The 14,989-nt window shown below is 34.9% G+C and overlaps 1 protein-coding gene across 1 annotated transcript in view; it reads right to left on the bottom strand.

Moving 5' to 3' along the window:
• Window positions 1–14,989, bottom strand: part of cntfr (ciliary neurotrophic factor receptor) — a 198,987-nt gene that overhangs the window by 91,468 nt on the left and 92,530 nt on the right. The gene's annotated exons all lie outside the window — the stretch shown is intronic.

The following is a 14,989-nucleotide window of genomic DNA, read 5'->3' on the forward strand; positions in this document are numbered from 1 at the left end:
CCAATATCCACAGCAAATGAGGAAGTCAGAGGTCAGTTCAATATTACAAGGGCAATGACTTCCTCCCTTAGGTATGTGAATATATAATCATATTGTAACGCTTACGGCCGACAGGCACTGTGTAAGAGCCGGCGTACCAGAGCAGGTGACGTCACCGCCCTTCCTTGTGATAGCAGGACTACAGCTACTGGGCTGTAAAGAGATCTCTCTTTAGCTCACGGGGCTAGGTCGCTGCAGAGAGATGCGGAAGTCCCGGGTTCGAGCCTCCAGTCGGGATGGGGCCGACCAGATGCGGCAAGGGCGCCCGCCTGAGCCCCCGTTGCGTTACATTGGTGTATGCTCTGCTGAAACTTAGGAAAAGCCAAGGAAACCCAGACCACCAGAAAGACCACATACAGTATATTATGGGCTGTAACCCCCTCAACAAATTATCAAAGAACATGAATGCACATTAAATGGAGTGTGGCTCAAATGGCATTATAGTACTTGGATGACGAGGAATAACATTAAGCAAATATACACGTGTGTCCCCAAAAAAAGTATTACATTTTTTTGGGAAGATTCTTGGGAAGATGTTTTCTGACTTAGAATTTTTAGCAGGTTGAAATAACAATTGTCAATTTTCCCTCACCTACTTTAAACACTTTAATTTGGCTTTTGTGATTGTCCCTTGCACTCATTAATGATAACTGTGAACACTTAATATCCCTGACTGAATGTTAAAATGAAGTGATGACCCTGTATCACACTTCAGTACACAAATCCTGTACAGCTACTGTTTCCTTCCATTTCCTTTTGTTTTAGAACAGATTTTTGCACTATAATTGTTTTTCTCTTTTTTCTTTCCATCGTGTATTTGTAGTTATACTTGGAAAGAGCAGTTGAATATATGTGTGCTACAACCTTTCAAAGTCTAGCTTACGCTGGCTAAAAGGCATTATAATCAACATACAAGCAGATCTGTAGCCTCTCTGAGTAAACCGACCATTCTGAATTCCAATCAGCCAAAATCAATATCGTTGGTTGTTATTCAGAAAAAAAAATTGACTCACCAGAAAGCTATTGAAAAAAGAAAAGGACTTATTTTCCTTTATGAGCTAAGCCGCCCGAGATAAGTGCTTCCATATTTCTGTTGAAGCCAATACAAAAAAAAGACCTTTTTTCCTTTGTGAAATTAAAAAACAATTTTCGTGAACACAGGCAATCTATTTCTCAAACATTTACGTAAAGTAGAGCTCTGACGGTAAGTAACATTTTTCATTTCTCTATGTATTTCATTTTCACAACTCATACAAATTCAATTTTGTTTGCTTTTTTTCAGCTCATTTTCCATTCATTTTATTTTCATTACCTTATTGGCTTAGCCCAATGTCTTGCTTAGCCCAAAAACTTTTCAATGGAATATAACAAGAGCTTTGTTCTGAGACAAATAATGAAATTTTCATGGTAATATGACCTGACTACATCTGTTTGCTCAAGAAGATGCAAGGAAAAAATACTTGGAACTTGTTAGGGTTTCACGGTTTTCCATCCCTTCCTTTTTGAACATTGACGATAATTAAACTCAGTATGTTGGTAACACTGTACTTTATAATGTAATCCGTTCATGTTGATTAACATTTAAAATGTGTCTTGTAAATTAGATACAGCATATGACTAAAGCATTCAATAAAAATAAGTAAAATGAAGTAGTGACATTTCAGTGTTTGCTTTTCACATATTCTTGACCATAACAACAGAAATGTATACTTTTGAAGCCTGGTAAAGTTGAGTAATTATTTCTGAATGCTAGTACAACATTTTACTTATTGATCTGTAATGCTAAGTATGTGTTAAGACACATGAAATCTTCTGGTAGCTTAATCTAACAACTTCACCAATCCACTTAATATCCACATTGAAAATAATGTTCAGAACAGTTCTGTAGATAGGATAAGGTGCTAACAAGACTTTCATAAATGAAACAGACTACCGAATAGTTCTTGGTGGTCTTGGTGAAACCACGTACATTTATAGATGTACAGAAATGTATCATTTATGTTCTCTGCCTTATACATAACCTGGAAAGAAGGTAACTTTTGAAGTTACCTTTTGCAATCAGACAGCTAGAGCACACAGACACAAACCATGGGCAGGTAATTATGGTACAGCATTTATTTTGTTGTTTTTCATACAAAAGGTGTTAAAATAGTCTTGTTAAGAGAAAACAGGGAAAAATAATCTTGGCACTCAGCTTTTCTATTCACTCTTAAACCATGCTATCTTCAGATTAAAGGAAGAAACATTACTTGGTAACACCATGGACAAAAGCAGAGCCTTTGAAATGAGATTGTGAAAGAGAAGCCCTGACTAGCTAGCTGGGTTTTAAACAGATGCATATGTCCCCTGGATTTTATTTTAGAATTAGAGAAAGGCATCTCAGAATTAGAATTATTTCTGGTAATTTTCAAAGAACAAACTATCTTTACTGAAGCCACAATGTATTTTCACAAACAGAAACATTCTGTTGCTTTTTAAGTTTAGAATATCATTTGCCGTGATTAGGGTCTCCTACTGCTTATTTGTAACTACAATTGCACTGTACAATTATTTGTCATATCTGAGAAGTACAACAGTTCAAAGTTGATCAACAGGAATTTTACACTTCAGCATAAAGACACATTTAAAATGAGTAGATCAGAACAACGCAACGAAGCCTGAAATCCCTTCATGTATTGTTTGTGGGAGTTTTGGAAGTGTTGTGTTATTCAAGAAAGTGAAAACAATGGGCCAAATAAACAATGTTTTTTATATGTTTTAGGTCCAGAATCCTCCATTATAGTCATTTGGAAGTAAGGCCATAGACTAACTTCAAGAGTTGTCATCATCACTGATATGAACCCAGTCATGAAATCATCTACAATGACATGAAAGTGCACTTCTGCGAATTTCAATGAGAAGTACAAGCAACTTGGTTTTGCTGTGAATCTTGCTTCTTTTCGTTTCTATTGAAAGCACTTAGAAGGCTACTATTATGTAAATTAAGGTCTAAGAGGACAAAAACAATCATTGGAGAAGGGCCAGCCTAAACTACGGCAAAGTTCACATATGTTTCCTCCCTCGAAAGGGCAATGTAATAAAGCTATTCCTGAAATAAGCATTTTCTTGAGCCCAGTGAAAGAAGACACATATTAAATATCCTTTACGCTTTATCTGTGGAGTCCAAGGTAACCAGATTACCAGAATAAACAGTCGCATTTTCACATACAGAATCTAATTTCCTATGTTTTTTTCAAAAAACTTTTTTTTTTCATGGGCTGCAACCTTAATGTGCCCCTTTTACAAACACTGACTGACATATGAATGTGCCATTGCGTTGCTTGCCTATTTTTAAATAATTAATGAGAATGTGTAGCTTTAAATATAATGTAGTCATTTTTATTATGAAATAGACCTAAATTTCACTTACATTTTGTTGGATCTCTCACAAAACTAACAGTAAACACATTAAGTAAAATATTTACTGTGTGCATGATTTCATCACTGTGGTCATACCACTTGACTGACAGATTGGCCACTGGCACTTTGAAGAACAGCTGGAACTCTACTTCAAGTATCCTTCCATCTGTATTAAACTCAAGTAGCAAAAATGGAATTGAACCAATGTGCCAAAGAGTACAAATTATCTCTTAGACAAGGGAAACCGAGCCAGTGAGTTTAGTTCTGCATCTCTCAAATCCTATATTAGTGTCGTGACACAGTATCATTCCCTTCCCTTTCTCCTGTTGTTGTATATGATCTACAATAAAGACTTGTAAATTTCAGTCCAAGATACAGTACATTTATGCTACTTGTTATATAACATACAAAACTGTGATAGAAGTATTGAATAAATAGCAGTTTGATCCATTTCATTTTTTATAAACCAAAAAATGATCCATTCTGTTTTATAAACAGAGGACTTATCTGGAAATCTTGTTGAAGGAGAAAACAAGAATTAATATTATTTTGACTCCATGTCTGTCTATATCAAATGTTGAAAGACAGCAAGCAGGAATAATAAGAGAAAATGTTTGATTTTAAGGTCTGTTTGATTGTAGAAAAAGAAAATCAAACTGTAAATGCTGAGGTATGTATTAGAATAAGGTTTAATAGTTAATTCTATTATCATTCTTCTTATATTCTATTAATCCTTAATATCAATCCATTAACTACCACTTGTGTTCTACAAAATATTAATTAAATATTTGTATATACAGGATGTAGTAGTGCTGAAGTTAAGGTTAGTATGAACATTACTGTATATCTCTACATGAAACTTAATCTAAAGGCTTACCTGTTTTTTTTTAACACTTCCAAAATGGCAGTTAATTTCTCTAGTTGTTCAATAAAATGTAATACAATCTATTGGTATAAAATCAATTAAAAACAAGGAATTTAATATACATTTTTCAATAATAATTAAATGTCTTTTTTTTCCTTCCTTAGATCATACACACCTGAATCTCCAGAATCTACTAAATTATTTATGCTTCAATAGAATACAAAGATATTTTTATAGAATAGAAAATAAAAGTATTATCAGAAAATCTTGCAAACTCATTCTTCTGCTTGCACCAGATGCTCTTATGACTAGAGTCTTTCAGAAAAAGCATTCAGTAATTAGCATTCAGAAAAATTATTTTTTCATTTCTAAAAACAGCAGCAAATATAAGTGGCAACTGAAGAATTGAGACCCGCCTTCCTTCATGTTTTTCAATTCACAGTACTGTCTTCTAAATGCTAATTACTGTATTTGTAATTTTTGCACTCAGCTCACCATGGAAATGACACACAGCACTAATTGATCTGTTCATAAAGGTTCTCTTAAATTCTGATTTTATATGAGACTTTAAATATAATGTGAAGGAATAATTAATTTGATGTTTATCAAAAGCAGTGGTTTTTTAAAAACCTCTAATAGATTTCTTTCAAAAAGTAGGGGTCTCTGAATTTAAAACAGAAATTCAAGGTGACACATTAATAGATCATTGATGTAACTGTAAGACAAAAGTAGGTTTGCACCCATGATCGTATTATTATGGTCATAGTATTTTATAGTGCAGTTAAATTAATGTAGAAAGCAGCAATGGTTTGTGTTATGGTGGCAATATTTAATGATCTCAGTATAGTGAAGGTTCATGCTAGAATTCAGCAGCCAAGCTGTTGTGTGGTGTCATGTGGGAGAATGATATCCAATTCCTGCAATTGTTTCTGATGATTGATAGAGGGACAGCACTGCTACGACTGGCAGAACTGATCTTCACTTTTGTCAGGGTTATGTCACAGCTGCATAGTACCGAGACAACATCTTCATGCATCATAGAATGTCCTTTGCCTGCCATCACGGTGACAGACACATTTCCCATGTTGAACAATACCTTAGCTTTCTTTTTTTATGCACTGTTAACAAATCAACCCATTACTGCTCCAGCTCAAGGCAGAATATATGTTGAGCCTGGGAGTACCACTGATATCATTGTAGGACATTTTAATGGTTCACAATTATTTCCCCATGTCCTTTTAAATAAGTGAGTTGAATTTGTTCATAGAAATCCTTATATGCATCATAGAATATCTGAGTGTCCCCTGTTTTGCTTGAATAGCATAGAAAGGGAGATATTGTCTTGTTTTCTTGACAATTACTGTATATTTAATGTATATCTTGTTATACAGTATGTCTTCCTTGAATGACATACAATAATATGTTAATTGCATTGCATTGTTATAGTAAAGATTGTGTTAATTGGGCAGGGAAAATAAAGTAAGTAAGCAAGTGAAAACTACTTGTAAGTGAATCAACTAATGTTATATACTGAGTATCAAATAAAATATCACCAAACGGCAACAGACTCCCATTATCAGTCATTATCAGGAAAATTGAAAATGTTTTTTCACAAGGCACACTATAGTGATTAACATTTTTATTAGGCTTTAATTATGTCAATATAGGTTGATATAATTAGGGTCTAATACATTGGAGTACACCTGTTAATTGTATTTATTATTTAAAAAATAATTACCTTAATAACAGCAAAAATATAAGAAGATAATATCTATCACAAAAGTATTACAGTAATGAATTGTACTGTACCTAATTACAGCTTAAAGAAAGCTGCCAACTGTAATACCTACAGTTTCTTGTAGAGATATGGACAAGCACTTGTAATGGTGCTAATGTTTAAGTCCTCAAGAAACATACTTTTCTAGAGGACAACTATTAATAAAGGCAGTGTATTTATTGTGAGTTAAAAAAGATCCATTATTCACCTTACCCTATATAGGTAACTGGCAGTCAGATCACTTACTATGAAGGTCACAACAGAATGAGCACTAATTGCATCAGCAAGTTGGGTCACAGAGTAGCCAGACAGGTTTTTAATCACTTCATAGGGTTTGCACTATGTCACATAGTCCTGAATCCATGTTTCTTGCACCCAGGCAAGCTAACCTATCCCACTCACTGATGTCACAGTATCTTGTTTGTCACACTGTCCTTGTTACTCTTTTAGTTTTCATCAACAGTAGCCTGCGGTTCACACACATTGTTCATCCTGGATGAGAAAGCTATTTGATCCTCGCATGTTCTGTTTGTACCAAATGTGCATCTCTCACATTGTGGGTTTGGTCAGATACTTTTGTCAAAAGAATGTACACTAAATATTTTTCACATTTGCATTTCTTCAGTAATTCTTTTGTGGAAATCATAGAATAATTTAGCAATTTCATTTATAATGTAACAACACACATAATTGCTTGTCACGTAGTCTATTTGTGTACCAAATGTCCAATTGTAATGCTTGCTTGTTTTCTCTATTGTATTCTTGAAACATACAATACTAATCTAACACTACATTATACTACATTATCGTATTTATTAATATTTATACTTTAAGAGGAGAGGAAGTTGTGAGAAAATTTGCCTCATCACCCAGCCACATACCTCCTTATCACTGATGAGTCTGTTCAATGGATGTGGGAGAGTTATTGAATCTTGGAAAATGAAGCTCAGACAGAATGATCTCGCGCTAATGCAATCAGGCCTCTGTCCATTAAGCTGGATGAAGTGAGATCGAAGTTCACTCTTGTCCATTTTTTCTGCTTTAAGGTGTAATATGGAAAATTATGCAAAATCATAATGAAAAAGAACAAAAATATCTCACTCTATATAAATATGTAAACTAATATGTTTTCTTTGTTTTCCAAGTTTTCATACAAAACTGCTCTATACTTTTTTTTACCCTTTTAAACTCCAGAATAATGACAAACAAAATAATTACAAAGTAAATAAAAAACCTACTGGAATGTCATATTTCACAAATACAGAAAGACAAACGTTTTTTTCAATTTGTGAATAAAGCAAAACAAACTGGTTCCTTTTTCTTTAACATTTGAATAATTAAAAACAGACTTGTTTGTTTCCACCTTGCCATCTCTTGCATAATGAAAAACAAACTGGTCAAAAAATGACATCACAAATACAACAGGGGTTGGTTATTTGAAAAAACAAATACTGAATATGAATCTGAACTTGCCTCACGTGAGTAAACAAGAAAAACATGTTTACTCTGTTTACTCATGGTTAACATATCTTCCACTACTCTTCCGTTTCTGGTTAACATATCTTCCACTACTCTTCCGTTTCTAGACATCAACTTCTCTATCAACTACCCCCGACTGTCCACTTCAGTTTATTACAAACCCACGGATTCACACAGCTACCTCCTGTACAGCTCATTTCACCCCAACCACACTAAAAACTCTCTTCCTTTTTCACAGTTCCTTAGGTTACGACGATTATGCAGCGACGACATCGACTTCGAGAACCAAGCCCTCGAAATGTACTCATTTTTCATCAACAGAGGATACCCCAGCAGTGTGATTGACAGGGCCCTTGCCCGAGCCAAAAACACCCCCCGGACCATCAACCCGATCAGGAACTCCCGCCGTAACAACCGCATTCCTTTGGTGCTTCCTTACCACCCTAACACACTTCCTATCCCCAGGACCATTAACCACAACTTTTCCATCCTACAGGATGATCCCTCCATTGGGGCCCTCTTTTCTGATCGCCCTATCATCTCATATCGCCAACCACCTAATCTGCGTAACCTCCTTGGTCACAGCTCCCTTGACCGCCCTCAACAACCATCCACACCAGGTACTTTCCCTTGCAACAGAGCTCGCTGTTTCACCTGCAAGTACACAGCCACCACCACACTCATTCAAGGCCCCTCAGGACAATTCCGGATCACGCAGACAGCATCTTGTACCTCCAGCAACCTTATTTACTGTATCTCTTGCAGTAAATGCCCAGCCATCTACATTGGAGAAACAGGAAGGAGACTCGGAGACCGCTTCAGAGAACACGTCAGGGCTGTGAAGATTAAAGATCTCTCCAAGCCCATTGTTTCTCATTTCACCTCTGACGGCCACGACCACTCTAATCTCTCCGTCTGTGTTCTCAAAGACGATTTTCCGAACTCATACATCAGAAAGACCACCGAAACTAAAATTATTCTGCAGCTAGGATCACACATTCTCCCTTCCCTTAACGACAGACTACTGTTCTTTTAAATTTTCTCCATTCATTGGAAGTTTCATTTCACACCTCTCTGCACCCATTCTGACTTCACACCTCTTGATTGGCCTCTCTTTCTGTCCCCTGCTCCCGCCTCTCACTCCTCCTCCCTCCCAACCTTTGTTCTCCCGCTACTTTACCTTTGCCTACTGCCCTGTCTCTCTCACACCTGAAGAAGGCTCCACGGCCGAAACATTGTGTTCTCTTTCTTCTTTTTTTCAGCATGGAATAAACCTATTACTTGTTCCTTTGCAGCCTACGCATGCTGACGCAGCTACCCACCTGAAGAAAAACATGTTATTAGGTAGCAGCTAAAGGTAAGCAAGAAACAGAAAATTAGTTGGTTTTAAATTTGCTATACTGCACAAAAAAATATTGATATCAAATGGTGAAAAAGGGGAAAAATTGCAAAGCTATGTTTTGCATGGTGCTTCTATTAGCTATCAGTTACTGTAGTTGAAATCCACTTTTTCTTTCTTACATACTATATATTAATAAGCAATTACTCTTGCTTATTAGTAATTAGTTGATTATGTTGCAGTTTAATAAAGAACTGGGCTTAGAATAAAAAGCCTCATCACAAATTGTTGTGGATACACAGAATTCATAAACAATATGCAAAGGCTATATAGTTCAGTCAAAATGGAGCTTCAAAAAAGAAAGGGACACTTTACCATGATTTTATGTTTATTTGCTTGTACATGTAGGTTTAATTTATGCTTCTTTTAGAGTTTATTCAGATTAGTCATGTTAAAATTCTGTTACATTTGGCTGAACTGGTTGCCATATTCCCAAGTGGATGGGACCACAAATAATATATTAATCACAGCAATCAGTTAAACCCTGGAACAAAAAGGGATGAACTCACCATTGTGGATTAGTTTCTGGGATTTATTAAGAAATTAAAACCTCCCAAAACAAAACTATAAATTACTCTAAATATATCATAGAAAACTTCACGATCTCACCATGTAACAGTGATTAACCAAAAAGACACAAGACATAATAAATTGTGGTTGGTCTTGGGTGGATGGCTTTTTGATAAAAGCTGATCTTAAATTAATTCTGCATTAATTGTGATTGATTCCAGCACCTACTCACAGAGGCTACTGCACATAGCTTGCTTTACTAAAATGTTTTGCAGCTTTTCAAGAAAAGCACAAATGCAAGCAGAATGATGTGAGGGAAGAAACTACACCTTAAAGAAAGTTGCCACAACCGGTAAGAAGCCTTGAGAACATAGTTCTGGTCAATGTATGAAATTAAATATGTCTGTGAGATAATGAATGGCAATAAATTAGAATGAGCTCCATGAGCATAAAGGAAATTCAAGCTGGCAATACGTAGTTCTATAACTAAAGGGATTTAATTGCATGCTTTTCAATTAAATTGTTTTTTTTTCTGTTTAAGATTCAGGCATGTGGTGTTATGCTGGACCACAAAGACCTCATCAACACTGACAATGATTCCTGCCCTAATACAGCTCCATGAACAGGAGGACTTCCCTCATGGCTTGTGGCCTTGTAACTTCTGAGCCCAATTTCCATGCTTTTCATTTTTCCTTTTTAAAAATATAAATCTTATTTTATATAGTTTATCCTCTAAATTCTAGGCGATGACCCTAGTTGTCCATTTTCATAGGATTCTTATTTTGTACTGGTAAATAGGTGTAACAATGAAGCGAAAAACTGGTAAAATATTTATTTTCTGTTCTCTGTGAAAAGATCTGCTTTATATCATCTTCCTTCCAGGAAGATGGAAAATATATATACCAATGTAAGAAATAGCAATTATCCAGCAACAAATGTAATTAAAAATGCTCTTTTAGCATGATAATTGCTTGTTCAGCAATTCAAATAACAATTAGTTATTCTTTCAGTAATAAGTGTACTCCAGAATGTAATACTTTGTGGATTTCCCCTGATAAAAGATGGGACCGAAGTTTCTGAATGCAGCTCTTTTTATTTGGTTTATGAGAATCAGACACCCAGTAGTGCAATCTAACGAAGTAGGGATGGTGCGTAATACAATGAATTAATACTCAAACAAAATAGAGTAATGGGCCTGTCATTATCTGACACCATGCTAGAGAGATCTCTGTGTTTACAGAAAGGCGGGATCAGAGTCACGCTAAGGGATAACGAGATAAGTGCTTTGCCTAAGTGATTGAATTTAAAAAGTATGGGCTCTATCCCCTGGATAGGGCTGAGATATTGTAAGTGTGCATCAAAGATGTTATACTCAGAAGGCACTGCCAGAAGTAAGGGATTTAGAAAAATCATAACAGGCTTGGGATTGAGGGGAGACAGCACTCTCTAAGGATCACCTTTGAACAGGCCTTTCCAAAATGTTTTTTCTTTGTAAAATGATATGAGGGCTGTCAGATACAGTACATTAACTGGCATGAATCCTGTAAATGATTAAAAAAACAGAAGCAGAGCTTAATTTTGCAAATTAGCAATCGGTTCCTGCTTAAATAAATAAATCATGATTTATTTACTTTTGAATATGAATTCTAATGACAAAAATGTACTTTTTGGGCATTCTTCAAACATGTGATATATTTAATCCTTTTTAAAAATGTAATATCATCATAAAGATTCTTGAGTTACATTACTCAAAGAACTTGGGTACATTTGACAAAAGTGTCAAAACGTGAAAAATGTCAAAACTATGTGGAATGAGCACCACCCTCATTCAAAGCTTTGATTTATTTGTTGGATGAGGTTCATACTGGTATATACTGGTACAAGAGCTATTTTTCCTTAGAGGAAGCCCTAACTAGTGTGTCTCTTTCACTAAGCCTAATTGAAATATCAAAGCATGTCATGGCATTAGTGATGGGCTAATGTGTTTCTAGTGTAAGGCTTTAACAGACTACCAAACAAACCTCAATTTGGTGCAGAGACAGGCAAGGTTACTTCAGGTCCTTTTTCATTGGAGACTATGGTGCCTTTGTGCTATAAATATGTATTATTGTTTTTGGTTTTTATAGCTCATGCTCAAAAATGAAAGTTAATTATACATTTATAAAAGTGTGTTAAACAGGTTGAATCAGTTTATATGCATGTTTAAATGATGGGGGTGTGGTAGTTATGATTTAAAAACTTTTCTTCTTACCCCAGTTTGCCCTGCCTTTCCGTGTCAGCTTATACAATCTCTATTTCTCCTGTAAAATGCAGAACCTTCTGTTAAGCACGGAGGAATCCCTTGTAATAGGAATCAGCAGGGAACAAGGCTTTAATGCTGTGTAAGTCCTCAGCACTGCTAAACGGATTGACATGGTTTATTATTACACAGCATCTTGCAGCAGATGTAGAGCTAATAAAATGTGAAGTTATGACCGACAGCCTGCTGTTCCTGAGTTTGGATCCAATAACCCCAAAACATTCCCCCGTAAGTCCCACAGGCACTGCCTGAAAACCTCCAGAGCTAATCCATTGGTATCTGTGACTTTTCAACACGGTGGCAAGCACCTTGTTACTTGAGCATTTTTCAGACTTCACCATCATTAACATCATCAGAGCATTCCTTCTGCATTGAGGTGAAAAGACTTGTTCTAGTATAACTACTTGCCTAATTTCTAGGGTGAATTTATGTAGTGTTAAACGACACCTACATACTGTAAATACTTAGGTAATCGTATCACCACAATTGCTAAGAGAAATTTTGGATTTGTAATGCATTACAACATGTTTTGTAATATTTTGTGTTCTTTGATGTCATTAAAACTCTTTTTTTAACAGTTTTTGTTTCTAAATTACACTGTGTTTTTTTACTGTTTTTCTTAAAACACACCGTGAGAATATTCACTTTTATAAACATGCTGAAGAAAGAAAAATACTGTATGTTGGGAGGGTTGTGGGAGTCAAACAAACTATCTAATCATGTTGTTGATGCAGAAATTCTGTCTTCTTTCAAGAAACAGCTGGTTAAGATCCTTGGATCAATTAACTACTGAACAGGCTAAATGGGCTGAATGGGCTTCTCTCATTTGTAACCATTCTTATATCCTTGTAAGTCATTACTGATAAGAAGATAACACATGATAATACTAAATAACCAAAATGGATAACCCAAATAAAATGTCATACCACAATGTTTGTTTACCATGAGAACAAAACAAAAGAAGAAAAAATGAACTGTACAGTCCAATATACAACTCACAATGAAACAGCAAAAAGTCATATTTTATCAGTTCCATTGCTTGTGTTTTACTTACTGTACCTTTTTTTAAAAAAAAAATAACAACACAAAAGAGAACAATATTCATATTGATAATCTCAGCTCAATACTTTTTGTCACAATTTTACTATATTCTTCATAATGTTTTTTTTATACAAAAGTGGAGAGGTAACACAATATTACAGCACTCAAAAAGAGCATATTATAGCCAAGCAGTCAACATCAGATTTTACTGTCTTTCTTTTAATAGAAATGAGATGAAAACTAATGGAGAAATGAAGAATTAACAACTTTCTATATTGCTCATGGTTTCCAGACTCTGAACAAAGAGGTAATGTTTCACCATAACGTTTTAATGATATTGTAAATAAACTAGATGCTAATTAGTAGAAATATAATAAGAATAATGTCCTTTAAAGAACTGGAAACATGATTTATTTATGTAAGATACAAATGGAGTTTATAAGAGAATTTTACAGTATTTTAAGGAATAACTCCTGTTTTTGATACCTGTAGATGCAAGTTTTGAATCCAAATAATAATTTTGAAAAGAAAACCAATTTTGTCATGATACATCATCATTTAAGTCACAGCTTTAAGAAGAAGGACATTACTATTAACAGTGGCTCTTAGTGGCCAGCCAGTCTGCACCAATTTGAAGGTTGAAAAAAGCACCGTTGGTACACATTTAATATCTTACCCCTAAAACAGAAAATAATGATTTAAGGGAACAATCAGTGCAGTTTTAATAATGTGAAATTAGGCATGACTAAAGGCAAGTTATAACCTGTCAGTCATACAATATTAATGCTCTAAATTTATTACAAGGAAATAACCATTTGCATGTGTAATTTATATACCCTAACAATAATGTGCTAGTGGAAAACATTAAGGAAATATTTTGTGATAATTTACTAGAGTTATGACCAAAATGTTTTTCTTCTGGTTTTGAAAATGTACTGCTAATAAAAATTGGTTCATTAGTTATGTTTCAATAAAAAAATACATATTGAAACATATGTAGGCTAATGTAAAAATATCTAAATGGCTGGACTGGATTTTTTCAATGAAGCTTATAAGAGGAAGTGATGGTTACAACAATAACATATTTCTTTATACAAAATGTAAGATATATAATGGAAGTAAAATATCAACAAAGTGAGACCATAGAACCCCCTTTGTCAAATTAAATAATAAATTAAAAACCACAGAGAAAAGATTTCCGTAAAGAAATAATTATTTCTAAGATATATAGATAAGGCAAATTTCATAAATATTGACAGTGACAGAGACCCTAGGATTTGAGCAATGAGATCCACAGATGTGGTGTGACACAAGAGATGTTTTTGGTAGAGTAAGAAAAACCTGAATCAGCAGACCGAAGATTGAAGTGCTGAAGAGCACAGTAGCCTATACTCATCCAAAAAGCCATTATGGTAACTTGGAACAAGACCATTCAGTTACCTTACAGCCAGACAACACTGAAGTCTAGTCTAAATTTTACAGGAGCCAGTGCAATTCCCAAATGAAATGAATTATACTCTGATGAAGAGTGTAAGAACTGCAGCATGCTGAATATTATGAAAACTGCTTAATGCTTAAATGAAAACCCTGGATCAAAAGTAAGACCAAGGTCTCTAATATCCTTCAAGGGGTTAATTTTAGCACTACTGACAATGGCACTGAAATCAATGTGTTTAACTTTACAAGGCTGATGCTGGGGTCTAGGAGCTTAACTTTGGTTAAAGTTTATCTAAAGAATAAGAAATATGTTGTTTCCATACCCTAACATTAGATTGACAACTGTAAAGTGCAGAAATTGCAGAAGAAGTAACTGATTTGGTCTGCAGGTAAATCTGAGTATCATCAACATAGTAATTAAACCCCAGTCCTTGATGCCAAATAATCCTGACCAAGAGACAAAACATACAGTATGAATTCTAAATAGTAAGTGTCCCAGCACAAAACCCTGAGGGACTCCTTGAGTACACCTTAAATCAGCATCAGATTTAAAAAAAATCATGATTCTTCAGCTAACCAAAAAAGAGCTGAATCAATGAAGGCAGGTACGAGTGATGTGTAAACAATTTTATTCAAACTCCTCTAGAGTGACGGGATTGACAGAGTCACAAAATGCATTTATGTCCAGGAGGAGAATAATATTAAGTGGCTCAGAACTGGAAACTGTCAGCACTGACTAAATTT

The sequence above is a fragment of the Lepisosteus platostomus genome, chromosome 4 (genome assembly GCF_059453375.1).
Source record: "Lepisosteus platostomus isolate fLepPlt1 chromosome 4, fLepPlt1.hap1, whole genome shotgun sequence".
Taxonomy (NCBI): Eukaryota; Metazoa; Chordata; class Actinopteri; order Semionotiformes; family Lepisosteidae; genus Lepisosteus; species Lepisosteus platostomus.